This window comes from Condylura cristata, unplaced genomic scaffold, assembly GCF_000260355.1.
Source record: "Condylura cristata isolate star-nosed mole 26May11 unplaced genomic scaffold, ConCri1.0 scaffold00003, whole genome shotgun sequence".
Taxonomy (NCBI): domain Eukaryota; kingdom Metazoa; phylum Chordata; class Mammalia; order Eulipotyphla; family Talpidae; genus Condylura; species Condylura cristata.
Genome location: NW_004567104.1, coordinates 9,873,127 through 9,884,810, shown reverse-complemented (window position 1 = coordinate 9,884,810; position 11,684 = coordinate 9,873,127). Strand labels below are relative to the sequence as shown.

The 11,684-nt window shown below is 37.3% G+C and overlaps 1 protein-coding gene across 2 annotated transcripts in view; it reads left to right on the top strand.

Moving 5' to 3' along the window:
* The first annotated feature begins 225 nt into the window (after positions 1-225).
* Positions 226-11,684, top strand: part of PLD1 (phospholipase D1, phosphatidylcholine-specific) — a 199,164-nt gene continuing 187,705 nt past the window's right edge. For both annotated transcript variants that reach the window (XM_012733922.1, XM_012733914.1), the window contains exon 1: positions 226-264. The gene's annotated coding sequence lies outside the window, so the exon portion shown is untranslated. The remainder of the gene's footprint in view (positions 265-11,684) is intronic.

The following is an 11,684-nucleotide window of genomic DNA, read 5'->3' as shown; positions in this document are numbered from 1 at the left end:
TTTGTATTAAATTAGCTACTGAAAACCTTAGGCCAGATCTTTCTACCGGGCTTCAGTTTCCCATTTGTAATATTGTGTTTCTAATAAATTACAGATTTCTCTAATTATATGAATGTCCCTTTTGGGCGACTGCCAAGAGAAGGAACAACTTAAGACAACATCAGAGATGGGAAAGATTGTGTGAATTCTCTGCCGGGTGTGACATCCTGTAAGGAGGCAGAAGAGGGAGAAGGAGGATGGTTTTAGAGAGTCATTTCTGCTAAGGTAAGGTGCTAAGTCTCTATTCATTGGGATAATCTTATGCTAGGTAATTTAGTGGGAATGGCTTCCAGAGAGTAGGAATGAAGGACCTGGGAGAATTATATAGGGAAGCTGGCATTGTTTAGTGTCCATTACTTAGGTAGCTGACTGCTGGATTTCAAGGGATCTTCTCAAGAGAAGTCTTATGGAATGTATTATCACAAACAACCTGGAGGAGAGAAAGGAGAAGATTTTATCGCTGTTCCTCATTCCCTATTGATTAAAGGCGGCACCACTACTTCAAACTAGGTGTGTATGACTATTAGGCAACAGACAGGTTTCATGGGTGTGTCATGAGGCAATACCAGAGGAGCCTATGTAAAGACCCTCTCAGGTTGCCTGTGGAAGACGCTGGAGTCTCCATTGACCTGAATGTCTTTGCAATGGTAAGAAAAGGTGAGTTTAAGAGGATTTGAGGACATGCATAAACCATAGTTCCTCAGTCTGAAGATTCTTTGTTCCTTTAGAAGTCAACTCATGCCAGTAATGTCTAAAGACCAAGAGGCCTCCAATTCATCCTCCCTCCAAGAATGTGTGGAGTTCATTTTTGGATCATGCAGACTCCATTACTTTTGCTAGAAAAATAAGGTGGAGTAGAAAAAAGGGTGCTGCCAATGGCCCTTGGTGAAGGTTTGAAATAGGAAAGGTGCCCCGATGTGGCTGGCTTGTAATAAGAAACAGGGTAGAATTGAGATGTAAAATAGACAAGTTTAAATATTTTTAGTTTTGAACTTGAGAAAGTAGACACCTTTGGGACAGGTCTCAGCAGGTCCTGAGGTTTAAGAGGAGAGGAAAGAAGTGACAGTATTGAGAACAACAAAGTTGGTGAATGTGTCTGAAACTTTCTCCCCATGAGTGCCTAGATGAAGGTCAGCAGGTAGACTAGTGGAGTTCAGAATACTGGAGACATCAGTGTTTAAGGGATGGTGCTGAGCCTAAGGACTGACAGAGAGGAAGTCTAGGGAGTTTTGAAGGAAGAATATCGTATGAGCAAAGGAGCTGAGATAAACAATTGTGGCTCATACTGGAATAGTTTGACCCATTGTGTTTGTCCTTAAAGCTTCTGAAGTTTGTGTATTCAGATTTATGGTTATGAAAACTTGGTCATTTGGTCACAGAATTATGGTCACTTCCTTCCCTCTCTAAAAAATAGAGCAACATATATGAGTTAGGTTCAAGCAGACATCTCACACTTTAGCACCTTGTTAAAACTTTGATTCAGCCTTTTGTAGTCAGTGTGAGGAGAAAACAAATTTACTTTAAGTTAAAGTTATGGGAAATGTCAACTTTTTCCTGCTTGATATTTCTTGTTCTGTTTTCTGTATCAATCACTTCATTTTTCCCTGATGCTTTTTTCTCTCACAGTTGTCAGCTTCCTGGTGTGTCAGGCAGTTTTTCATCATGATGTAATGACACAATAGAACTCAAGTTGGCAATGTTACCACCAAAAGTGTGTATGACTCTTGGTGGTTATGTTCACGAACACCCAGAATTCCCAGTGTTACTGAGCTGAATTATAGGCTTGAAGATGACCATGTGGCTTGTATTCAGCAAAAAATATACCCCACACATGTTCAAGGATTGCTGGCTTGGGGAAAATTAGATGACTCCAACATGAAAGACAGAGCCTATCTAAAGAGATAGTAGAGTGGATTTTCTACAGTACAGATCTGTTGAATAAGGAGATTTAGATGAGACCACAGGCTTACCATATGAAATTCTATGCCCTGGGAATTAAAGGCTAGTGGCTTTGTGAAAGCATTTTTTGTAGACTGCGGAAACTTTTCTTATATTCTTTTGCCAAAGCATAGAAGTGTAGAGAAATAAAGATGGGTTTTTACTTGACTGTTTGTCTTCTCTAATCCTTGTGAGCACTCATTGTGCCCTCAGCACAGAACAGGGAAATTAAACATAGCTTTATTTATAAATGTAGCAACTTAGATGAGGAAGTCTGTTGCTAAGGGAATATGAAAACTAGAGAAAACAGTTTTATATCAGTTAGATATTGTGTTTAACAAGTACCAGGTACCCCTGAGATAGTGGCTTTATTTCTTATGCAAAAGAAGCCCAGAAATGGGCATTTTCAAGCTTGCAGGGTAGCTGTGAGCATCACAGGTTTTTTCCAGCAAGCCTGCTGCCGTCTCATGGGTGTGGTCCTTGTCCAAGGTAACCGTTGGACTCTTAGTGTTGTGTTTTATTTTGTTTTTAAAGATTTATTTACTTATGCATCCAGAACTGGAGTACAGATGTGCAGGAGCAATAAGAGAATTCACCAGAGGCAGAGTAGGGAGCAGAACAGACAGACAGATGAAGTACATTGTTGAAGGGAGCAGCGGGCAAGACAGAGAGGTCTGCTGGGCCATGTGGGTCACCTTCCTAACGTGGGATCAAACTCCTGCTACAGTGGAGACAGGAGGGGTCTGCTGCACCATGTGGGTTACCTCCCTGGCTGGGGATCAAACTCCTGCTTCAGTGGTTGCAGATAGCTTCATAGTGCTACACTTCAACCTGTTGTACTACCAGGGAGGGCCCTTAAGTGCCATGCTTACCTTACAGGCAGAAGATGAAGAGGAAAAAGGGATGCTGTCCCCGAGGGGCCTGCTTCAGAAATCCAAACTCCTCTCATTTCCTTGGCAGCTTAGAGACACATGACTGTCCTAGTGTCCTAGTGTTGTGGTCATTGTGTTTATTCATTCCATATTGCTAAAGTGTTGTAAATCTCATGTTTTGAAAATTGTTTAACAGCACCGTCTTCGGTTTTTTCTGGTCCTTTTTGCAAGACTTGGGAGATGGCTCATGTAACAGTGAGATTCATTGCTGTCTTTTTGGATGACTCTACACCAGGTGTTCTTCTCAACAGTAGTAACTGTACCATCATAAATCCGTCAGCCCTCCCATAGATTCAAAGCTAGTAGGTTGTATAGATTAGGGGACTTATAAGGAATTGGCTTATTCAATTGTGGGATTGGTGAAGAAATGCATACATAAGCTTTATGCAGTGGCTGGGGATAGCATTACAATGCTGAGACTTAACCCTTTGCACCATCAGGGAGGCCTTTCCTTGCTGGTTGTTACCTGGAGAGAGAGTATAAAAGCAAATCAGTGTCTATTTCTAATACCCTGTCATAATGATGCTGATTGGCAGCTAAATAAGGGGCTGGTGTTGTGTATTTAAATTATTTTTTTCTAATTTTCCCCCTCTCTGTTTAGCATAGATAGCTAAGACTTAACTTTTTGATTTTTTAACTAGGCTTGCTAGTTATTGTGAACTTATCCAAGTTAATTAAACATAGATTTTGATTTTTAAATTAATGTCTGTATTTCTGATAGTGTATAATTTTATTCTCAGACCTCCTCTTCTGGTCTTCTGAATGCAAAGATATTAATGGACCCTTTCATTCTTTATTTAAACCAATAATAGTTTTTTGTAATTACAGCTGAGAATAGTATCAGTGAGTCTGCTTTACTGATCAAACTGAGATGTTCAAAAAATCTCCATTGATTTTTTTTAGAGTGTATAAATTAATAGTTATTATATTTTAAAAGTGGTAGATGGAATACCACTAATTCTAGATTGCCTATATTCTTTTCTATTAATTATAAATGTTAAGTATTTTAAGACAAATGAAGATTTCAAAAAGCTCAGTTCTGTTTTCTTAGATTTAAAAGGAAGTGGTGACTATTGATAAGGGCAGAATTAAAAACATTTGGTTTTAATTTTATGAGACTGTGCATAAAGTCTTCGTAATGGGAACTCCTACCAAGTTTATATCATTTCATCAGACGTAATTCAAAATTGTGGCTTCAATTGTTCACAAGTATTTATTGTACTTTTACTTTGTGCCAGATCAGTGCTAGGCACTGGCAGTCCCAAGGCAAACAAGACTTTCTCAGAAACCTTGTGTGCAAGTGGACAGAGATATAGATACAGCTGTTCTGTATGTTTTCCTGATGATACCCTGATTTTAAGCCACAGGGAGCTAACACACTCTGTGTGGGGATTTTGTAACTATGGATTTACAAGTGGGAAGTTACCACCTCTGAAAGGAATACTTTCAAAATGCATTTGAGCATTTCATGTGAGACCAAGGTCTTCATAGGGGTTTGTTTGTTTCAGTGCAATTGCAGAGAAAATGAATAAGCTCTTTGAGTAATTGCATGCAGATTCTGAGAAGTACAGTGACTGTTGCTACAGTTTGGGAGATATGAAATTGAAGAGTTCCCACTGCAATGTGGTTTTACACCCTCACTTCCTTCAGATTTCTGTTAAATATTCCTAATCAGATAGACCATCCCTGGCCATCTCTCTAAAATGAAACTTTGTTCAGTGCTTCATCATTCTACCCTGTTTTCTGTTTCTTCTGAGCTCTGAGAACTTACATATTTTGTGTCATTGCAGCATCCCCCACCCCTGCCTCAGTTAAAAAGAGAGCATCACAAGAGCCAATGTTTGGTTTGCTGTGCTCTGCCCAGTTTAATGTCTAGTACTGTAATCGGTGGGTGAAGCCATAAACTGGTATAGGTGGTGCCCTCTGCAGGGGTTTGCTGGTAGAAGATAGATAGCTCCAGGGAAAGTGCTAAAAAATGCAGTATTTGGGGGCTGGTGCAATGGATAAGAAGTATAAGGGACTCGCAGAAGGGGCTGCAGATTCATTGATTTGGATTCAGGTTTTTTAACCCCAAATCATCAGCATTTGTAGTCAGCAGATTTAGGTCCCCACCACTCCAATCTTCCAGAAGATGATTATGGGCTTCTGAAGGTGGAGGCCTCCAGCAGCCAACCTTGGAGAAGAAAAGTTCAGAGGCTTTGCAAGTATCCAAGTGACAGAAACCATTCCCGGATTTGCTCAGTTACAGCCTGGCAGAGAAGGCGAAGACCTGGAGCCAGGTACCACACTGAACTGCACATGTGGAGCCATTGGTCAGTCATTTGGCTGCGGCAGCTGCTGTCTTGAGTGTTGTTTGTCTGGTGCTGCACTGGGGCATCCCTAGAAGCTCCAGGAGCACCTCCTGTAGTATCTTTTTTTATTTTTAAAGGCAGTTTGGTTTGCTTGTTTTTAAAAAGATTTATTTATTTATGCATACAAGAACTGAGGTACAGGCCAGAGGTGTGGGGAAGGTGAGAAGTTTCATCAGATACAGAGTGGGGAGCAGAATAGGCTGTTCTGAGACACACTGCTGAGGAGAGCAATGGGCAAGATCAAGAGATCTGCTGCCCATGTGGGTTAGTTCCCCGACTCTCTGGGAATTGAACTCATGCTGCAGGGGCTGGGATAGCTTAACAGTGCTGTCTTTAACTGCTGTTGGTGATAGCTTGATAGTGCTGTCTTCAACCCCTGCACCAGCAGGGAAGCCCTCTTTGTGTCTTCCGTTGTCATTGTGAGTTGGAACCTGGCCTATACTCTGGCTGCCATGTGCTTCACATTGGCAGAGGCAAGAAGATGCCATGTTGGACATGTGGTCTGTGGTTTGGGAGAGAAGCTCTGCATCCTCAATGGCAGGAAGATGGCATTTTAGCTGCTTTTGTTTAGGACTGAAAATGACTGGATATTGTTTTGAGTGAGGCCATTGTTTTGGCCTCCGTAACTCTTTCTTTTTCCCTGGTTTATTAAATAAATACTATTGTTGTTGTTCTTTCAGCCTGAGTAGTCTTGCAATTGTGCACGCAGGTAAAGAACTCAGACAGTGATCAGTTCATGATTAGGACTGTGTCCTTGGCCAGTTTTAGTGCCCCTTGTTGCTCTATCAGTACCATGTCTGCTACACAATGCTAATAAAGATTCACAATGCTAATAAAGATTCATGAATGAAGGATCCAAGAAAAGCTGAGTTTATAGTCCTGCCTTGGGAACTTTTTAGGAAGTTCCACAATTCAAAAGTCAAGTTATTTGGTTATTTTATAGAACACTTCTCTCAGTCCTAAGAGTAGATCAGTCCAACAATAAGTAACATTATACCTCTGAAAATACATAGGCTTTAAATTAAACCACTATGTATTTAAGTTAGTTCTCATTGACCAAAAGCTATTCTAGATCACATTTCTTTAAATATGTTTGGGATAGTTTCTATTTTAATGAATTTAGAATTTACATAGTTGTCATTTATAAGTTAAGTATGAATTAATTCTATTACAGCTGGAGGTAAAAGTATGAATTAATTCTATTAACAGCTGGAGGTAAAACAATATAGCAACTAGGAAGAAACACAAACATACATCCACATAAATACAGATCTCTTAGTTTTCATTTAAAATGTTCATTAACCATGTCTGCTAATTTTAAGGAAATAGTGTTTGAACTATCAATATTTGTGAAGATGAGAATTCTTGTTCAGTTTCTTAATAGTGCTTTCTCTTTACTTACACTTTTGAATAAGAAACTACTCCTTAAATTTTCAATTCTAAGAATTGCTCTTTGGTTCTATACAAAGTGGAGATAGAAAATTTGCATCAAAAACATAGAATATTGCTTCCTCAGTGCAGACTTCCTTTTTCTCTAAATGCCCAGAAGAAATTTAACATGGTGCACTTTGAATTATATCTGAATACACACCTCTAGTCTTATAAAGACTCACTTATAAGACAAAGGTTGTTATTTCCTTAAAGAAATTGAATTGATATGCCCATTTAACTGCATTTTTCTCTAATACTTTTATATCAAGGAGGTGTTCTGTATAAGGTGGAAATTAAGATTCTTACTTAACTGTTATTATTTAACTTATTACTTATTTAACTTATTAAACTATCATTAATCATACAGACTTAAAGACCGCAATCATTCCAAAGATAACAAAGACATGTCTCAGTTTCCCTGAGAGTTGAGAATAGACTTTGGATGGGGTAAAGTCCTTGTTTCTCTTCAAGCATATCGAGACTATGTCCAGTTCTCAGAAAGGCAAGCGTGAAAGAGCACCTTGTACAAATATATGGTTTTTCTTTTGAAGAAAAAATACAAAGGAAGAGTTTGAGAAAGGGGATAGATTGAGATCTTTTAGTTTACATCAGCTTTTGATTGCCACTAATTAGCTTTGGATTAAAATTTTTCTTCTTTTTTTGGGACCTCCCTGGTGGTATGGGGATTAAGTCTCAGTGCAAGCACTGCTGGATGTGAGTGAGATCCCCAGCCAGGGAGCTGACCCACATGGAGCAGCAGACCTCTCCTGTCTTGCCTGCTTCTCCCTTCAGCAGTGTACTTCCTCGATCTGCCTGATCTGCTCCCCACTCTTCTCTGGTGAATCCTCTTACTCCCACATCTCTGGCCTATACACCCTAGTGTATAGGCAATACAAAAATAAATCTTAAAATTTTTTTTTCTACTTTTAATCCTTGGTCTTGAATTTTCCCCCATTTTTTAACTTGCCAATTGTTTATATAATTGCTTGATTTGGAAGGTATATCTTCACCCCTCTAGGTGTGCACATTTCAGTCTCTCTCAACCATAGTTTCAATAAGCTATTACTTTCTTTCTCCTCCCCTCTCACCCCAACCTCTCCTTGTCCCCTGTGGAAACTAGTATATTTTTTCATAGAGTCTAAGAATTATTTTTGCTGAACTTTACCTGTTTATTTGGTTATTTGTATTACACAGATGAATGAAACTATCCTATAACTTTTATTTTCAGTCTTGCTGCATCTAGCATAATCACTTCAAGATCTATTCATTTTATCAGAAGGCAGTGCTCCATTTTTTTAAATACCTGAAAAGCATTTCTTTATTCAGTCATCTTGTCAGTGGGCATTTAGGTTGGTTCCATTACTTGTTAACATTGCTATAAATAGTATGAAGAGAGTGGGTGAATAATCTTTTTGTATTAGAGTTTTCATATTCTTTGGGTAAATACCTAGCAGTGATATTACTTAGTCAATTGCTATTTCCTTTTTTTTTTTTTTTTTTTTCGGAATCTCCATGCCATTTTCCACAGCGGCAGTGCCAGGTAAAGCCCCACCAACAGCTAATGAATGTTCCTTTTCTTCATATCTCACCAACATTATTTGTTTCAAGTCTTTTAATATAGATTATTTTCAGGGGTATGAGGTGATAGCTCTTTGTGGTTTTAATTTGCAATATACATACATACTTGTGTATATATATACCTTTTAAGGTGCTTATAGTTCATTTGAATGTATTTAGGTATTTTAAAATTGGATTGCTTGTATTTTGTTGTTATTGAGTCATAAGAGTTACTTATATAGTTTGGAAATAAGCCCTCTATTGAACATTATGTACAATATCTTCTCCCAGTTAGTAGGTTGTCTTCTTTCTTTTGTGGTGTAAAATGGTTTTTTCAGTTTGAATTATTTACATTTGTTTTATTTTCGCTTTTGTTTCCCTTGCTGCTAGTGTTGTATCCCCAATGCATCTCTGAGATTAATGTTCAGAAGTGTATCACCTGTTTTCTTTTATGTATTTTATAGTTTTTATTCTTACGGCCATTTTGAAGATTTATTTATTTATTCATACAGGAACTGTGGTACAGGCTAGAAGTGCAGAAGCTGAGCAGGTTCACCAGAGAGAGAATGGGGAAAATAATAGGCAGATTGACTGAAATACTGCTGAGGGGAGCAGTGGGCAGGACAGGAGAACTCGTGCTGCCATGGCTGTGGACAGCTTCTTAGTACTGTGCTTATTACCCTTTGCACCACCAGGGAGGGCCCTCTTATAGCCATATTTTAATTCATTTTGAATTATTTTTTGTGGATTTAAATAATTAATGACCTATTTATTTATTTATTTATTTTGCATAAGGCTGTCCAAATTCTCAACACCATTTGTTAAAAAGGTGTTATTTCCTTCATGGTATGATCATAATTTCTTTGTCAAAAATTAACTGTCCATGTTTGTGTGGGTTTGTTTCTGAGATCTCTGTTCCATTGGGCTGTCTTTTTTTTGTTCCAATACCATATTATTTGATTATTATCACTGTGCAGTAAAATTTGAAGTCAAGGAGTGTGATACCTCCAGATGTTTGATATAATTTCCATTTTCATGTATTTTGAGACATATTCCATGTTTCAGCATATGATATATTCTTGAGACTGTCTCCTGTATAATTGAGGTGAATTTGAATTATTTTGGGGATGGAAGACTATGTGTTTATTAAGTCCATCTGGTCCATTACTTTTGTTAGTGCCGTTATTTTCTTGTCTGGAAGATCTATCCATTGATGTAAATGGTGTATTGAAATCCCCGTGATTGTGTTATTGTGAATATTTTGTTTTACTTCTATTAATAGTTTTTTTTATATAATTAGGTGCAGCAGTGTTGCGTGTGTGAAACTATCGATGATAACTAAATCTTGATGAATTGTTTTCTTGATTACTATATAGTGCCCACCTTTGTCACTGATTGCCTTTTTTTTTGTCTGAAAATCTAATTTATTAGACATAAAAATAGCAGTTCTGGCTTTTTTCTTTTTATTGTTGACTTCAAATAGTTCGATCCAGTCTTTCACTTTTTGTCTGTTTGTCCTTATATTTAATATATACTTAATTTAATATATCTATAAATTAATATTTAACTATATAGATGCATTATGTCTTTAATTCAAATGGCATTCTCTGTCTTTTAATGATCTAGTTCAGACCACTCACATTTAGGATGATTTTTTGATAAATGAGGCCTATTTACTGCACCTCTCTCTCTGGTTTATCTTTCTGCTGTCTCATTTTCCATGTACTTATATCTGTCTTTCATTTGAATGTCATTCTCTGGTAGCTTTCTTAGTTACTTCCTTTCTTTTTCTAAGTGTTTTGTGCTAGGTTTTTGTTTTGTAGTTACCATACAGATGACACTGAAATTTCTGTTTTAGAATTGTTCTTTTTGTGCTGGTATTAATTGGTTGTCCTTTGACTGTACAGTTCTATCACTTTCTTCCTTGTTTATGGTTTTATGTTCTTTTTTATTTGATCATATCAATTCTTCAGTGTTTCTTGGAAGGTAGGTCTGATAGTCATGAACTCATTAATTTTTCCTTGTCTGTGGAAGTATTTATTTCTTCACCATATTTGAATGATAATTGTATAGGATATAATATTTGCCTTGGTGTTGTTTACACCATAGCTAGCCCATTACTTTGGGTCTGACTAATGTGTTCTAGGGTTCAGTCAGGAAGCAGTATAGCAGTTCACACTCACCTCAAGGTCCCAGAGTTTGTGCCTTCCCCAAATCCAACCATGTACTGGGAATGGCTACTGCCATGTATAAATTTTCCATTCCATTCCCCTGTTCCAAAAACTTAGTGAGTAGAATATTCATGTAAGGGAGAAAAATGTGTACATCAGTCCAGCCATGCTGGCAATGAGGTGGTGATATATACCTGTGGGTGATAGTTATTTTCTTAGTTGTATTTGGGAGTAGACAACTGTTCTGCCATATCTTAGCTCCACCTCTGAATTGTTGTCCAAAAGAGATGTTTTGGAAACTCAAAAAAGAGTTCCCTAGTGGCTAATGTAGAGTTCACTGTAATGTACAAGCATCTGAACATTAATAACCCAGCTTATTATCATGAATTTGTAAGAGTAAAGCAATAATCTTTATAAAGTCATTTAAAGTGAAATTTTTGTATTTTTGTGTAATTTAAAATAGCCAAACTACTTCCTTTCTTCCTTGTTTTTACCTTCAATTTTTTCTTTTAACCAATTCAATCCTTTTCCAACAAGAAACTTAGATTTAGAACCTTGAATTATTCATAGGTCCAATAAGCAATTTATTTTAAGCAGTTTAGTTTTCTGACTTAATTGGGCCTCAACCAACCATTAAGCATTCTTTATAGCATACTGAAAAATCCAAAGTACTTTGCTCTCAGCATAGGACACAATCAAGGGAAAGACTCAAAATACATTAAAAGTTTTCAGCTAAGCCTTTGCTTTCTTGGAGTCAGAACTATAACTATGTGACTTTTTGACTTCCATGAATTCCTTAGCAGTAGCTTTTACCATAGCACACATTTTTGAGATTTTTTCCTCTTTATAATAACAAATACTACAGAGCCTAGAGGTGGGGGTATCTTTACCCAAATCTCAGGACTGAAATGGGGGATAGAGGGGAAATGGCAAGAACCTGGAACCAGAATTTCCTTACCCATGGAAAAGAAGAGTACAATAATTTAAAGTGGAAGATATTTACCCAAATATTAAGATAGAATTCTTTAACAATTTAACACGAAACAGCATGTGACATATAACAACAAAATATGGCATAAAAGTAAGACTCTGGGAGAAACAAAAACCAAAGGGTCAAGCAAAATTTAGGAACCAAATCTTTAAACCAAGAGTTACTTAATACCCAATTAGCTAACTTCCTCAATATTTTCTCTTTACCAGTAATAAATCTAGAGAGAGCAATAAAAAAGGTTTTGCAGCACTTGGTTTCTATTAGATTCTGCAGA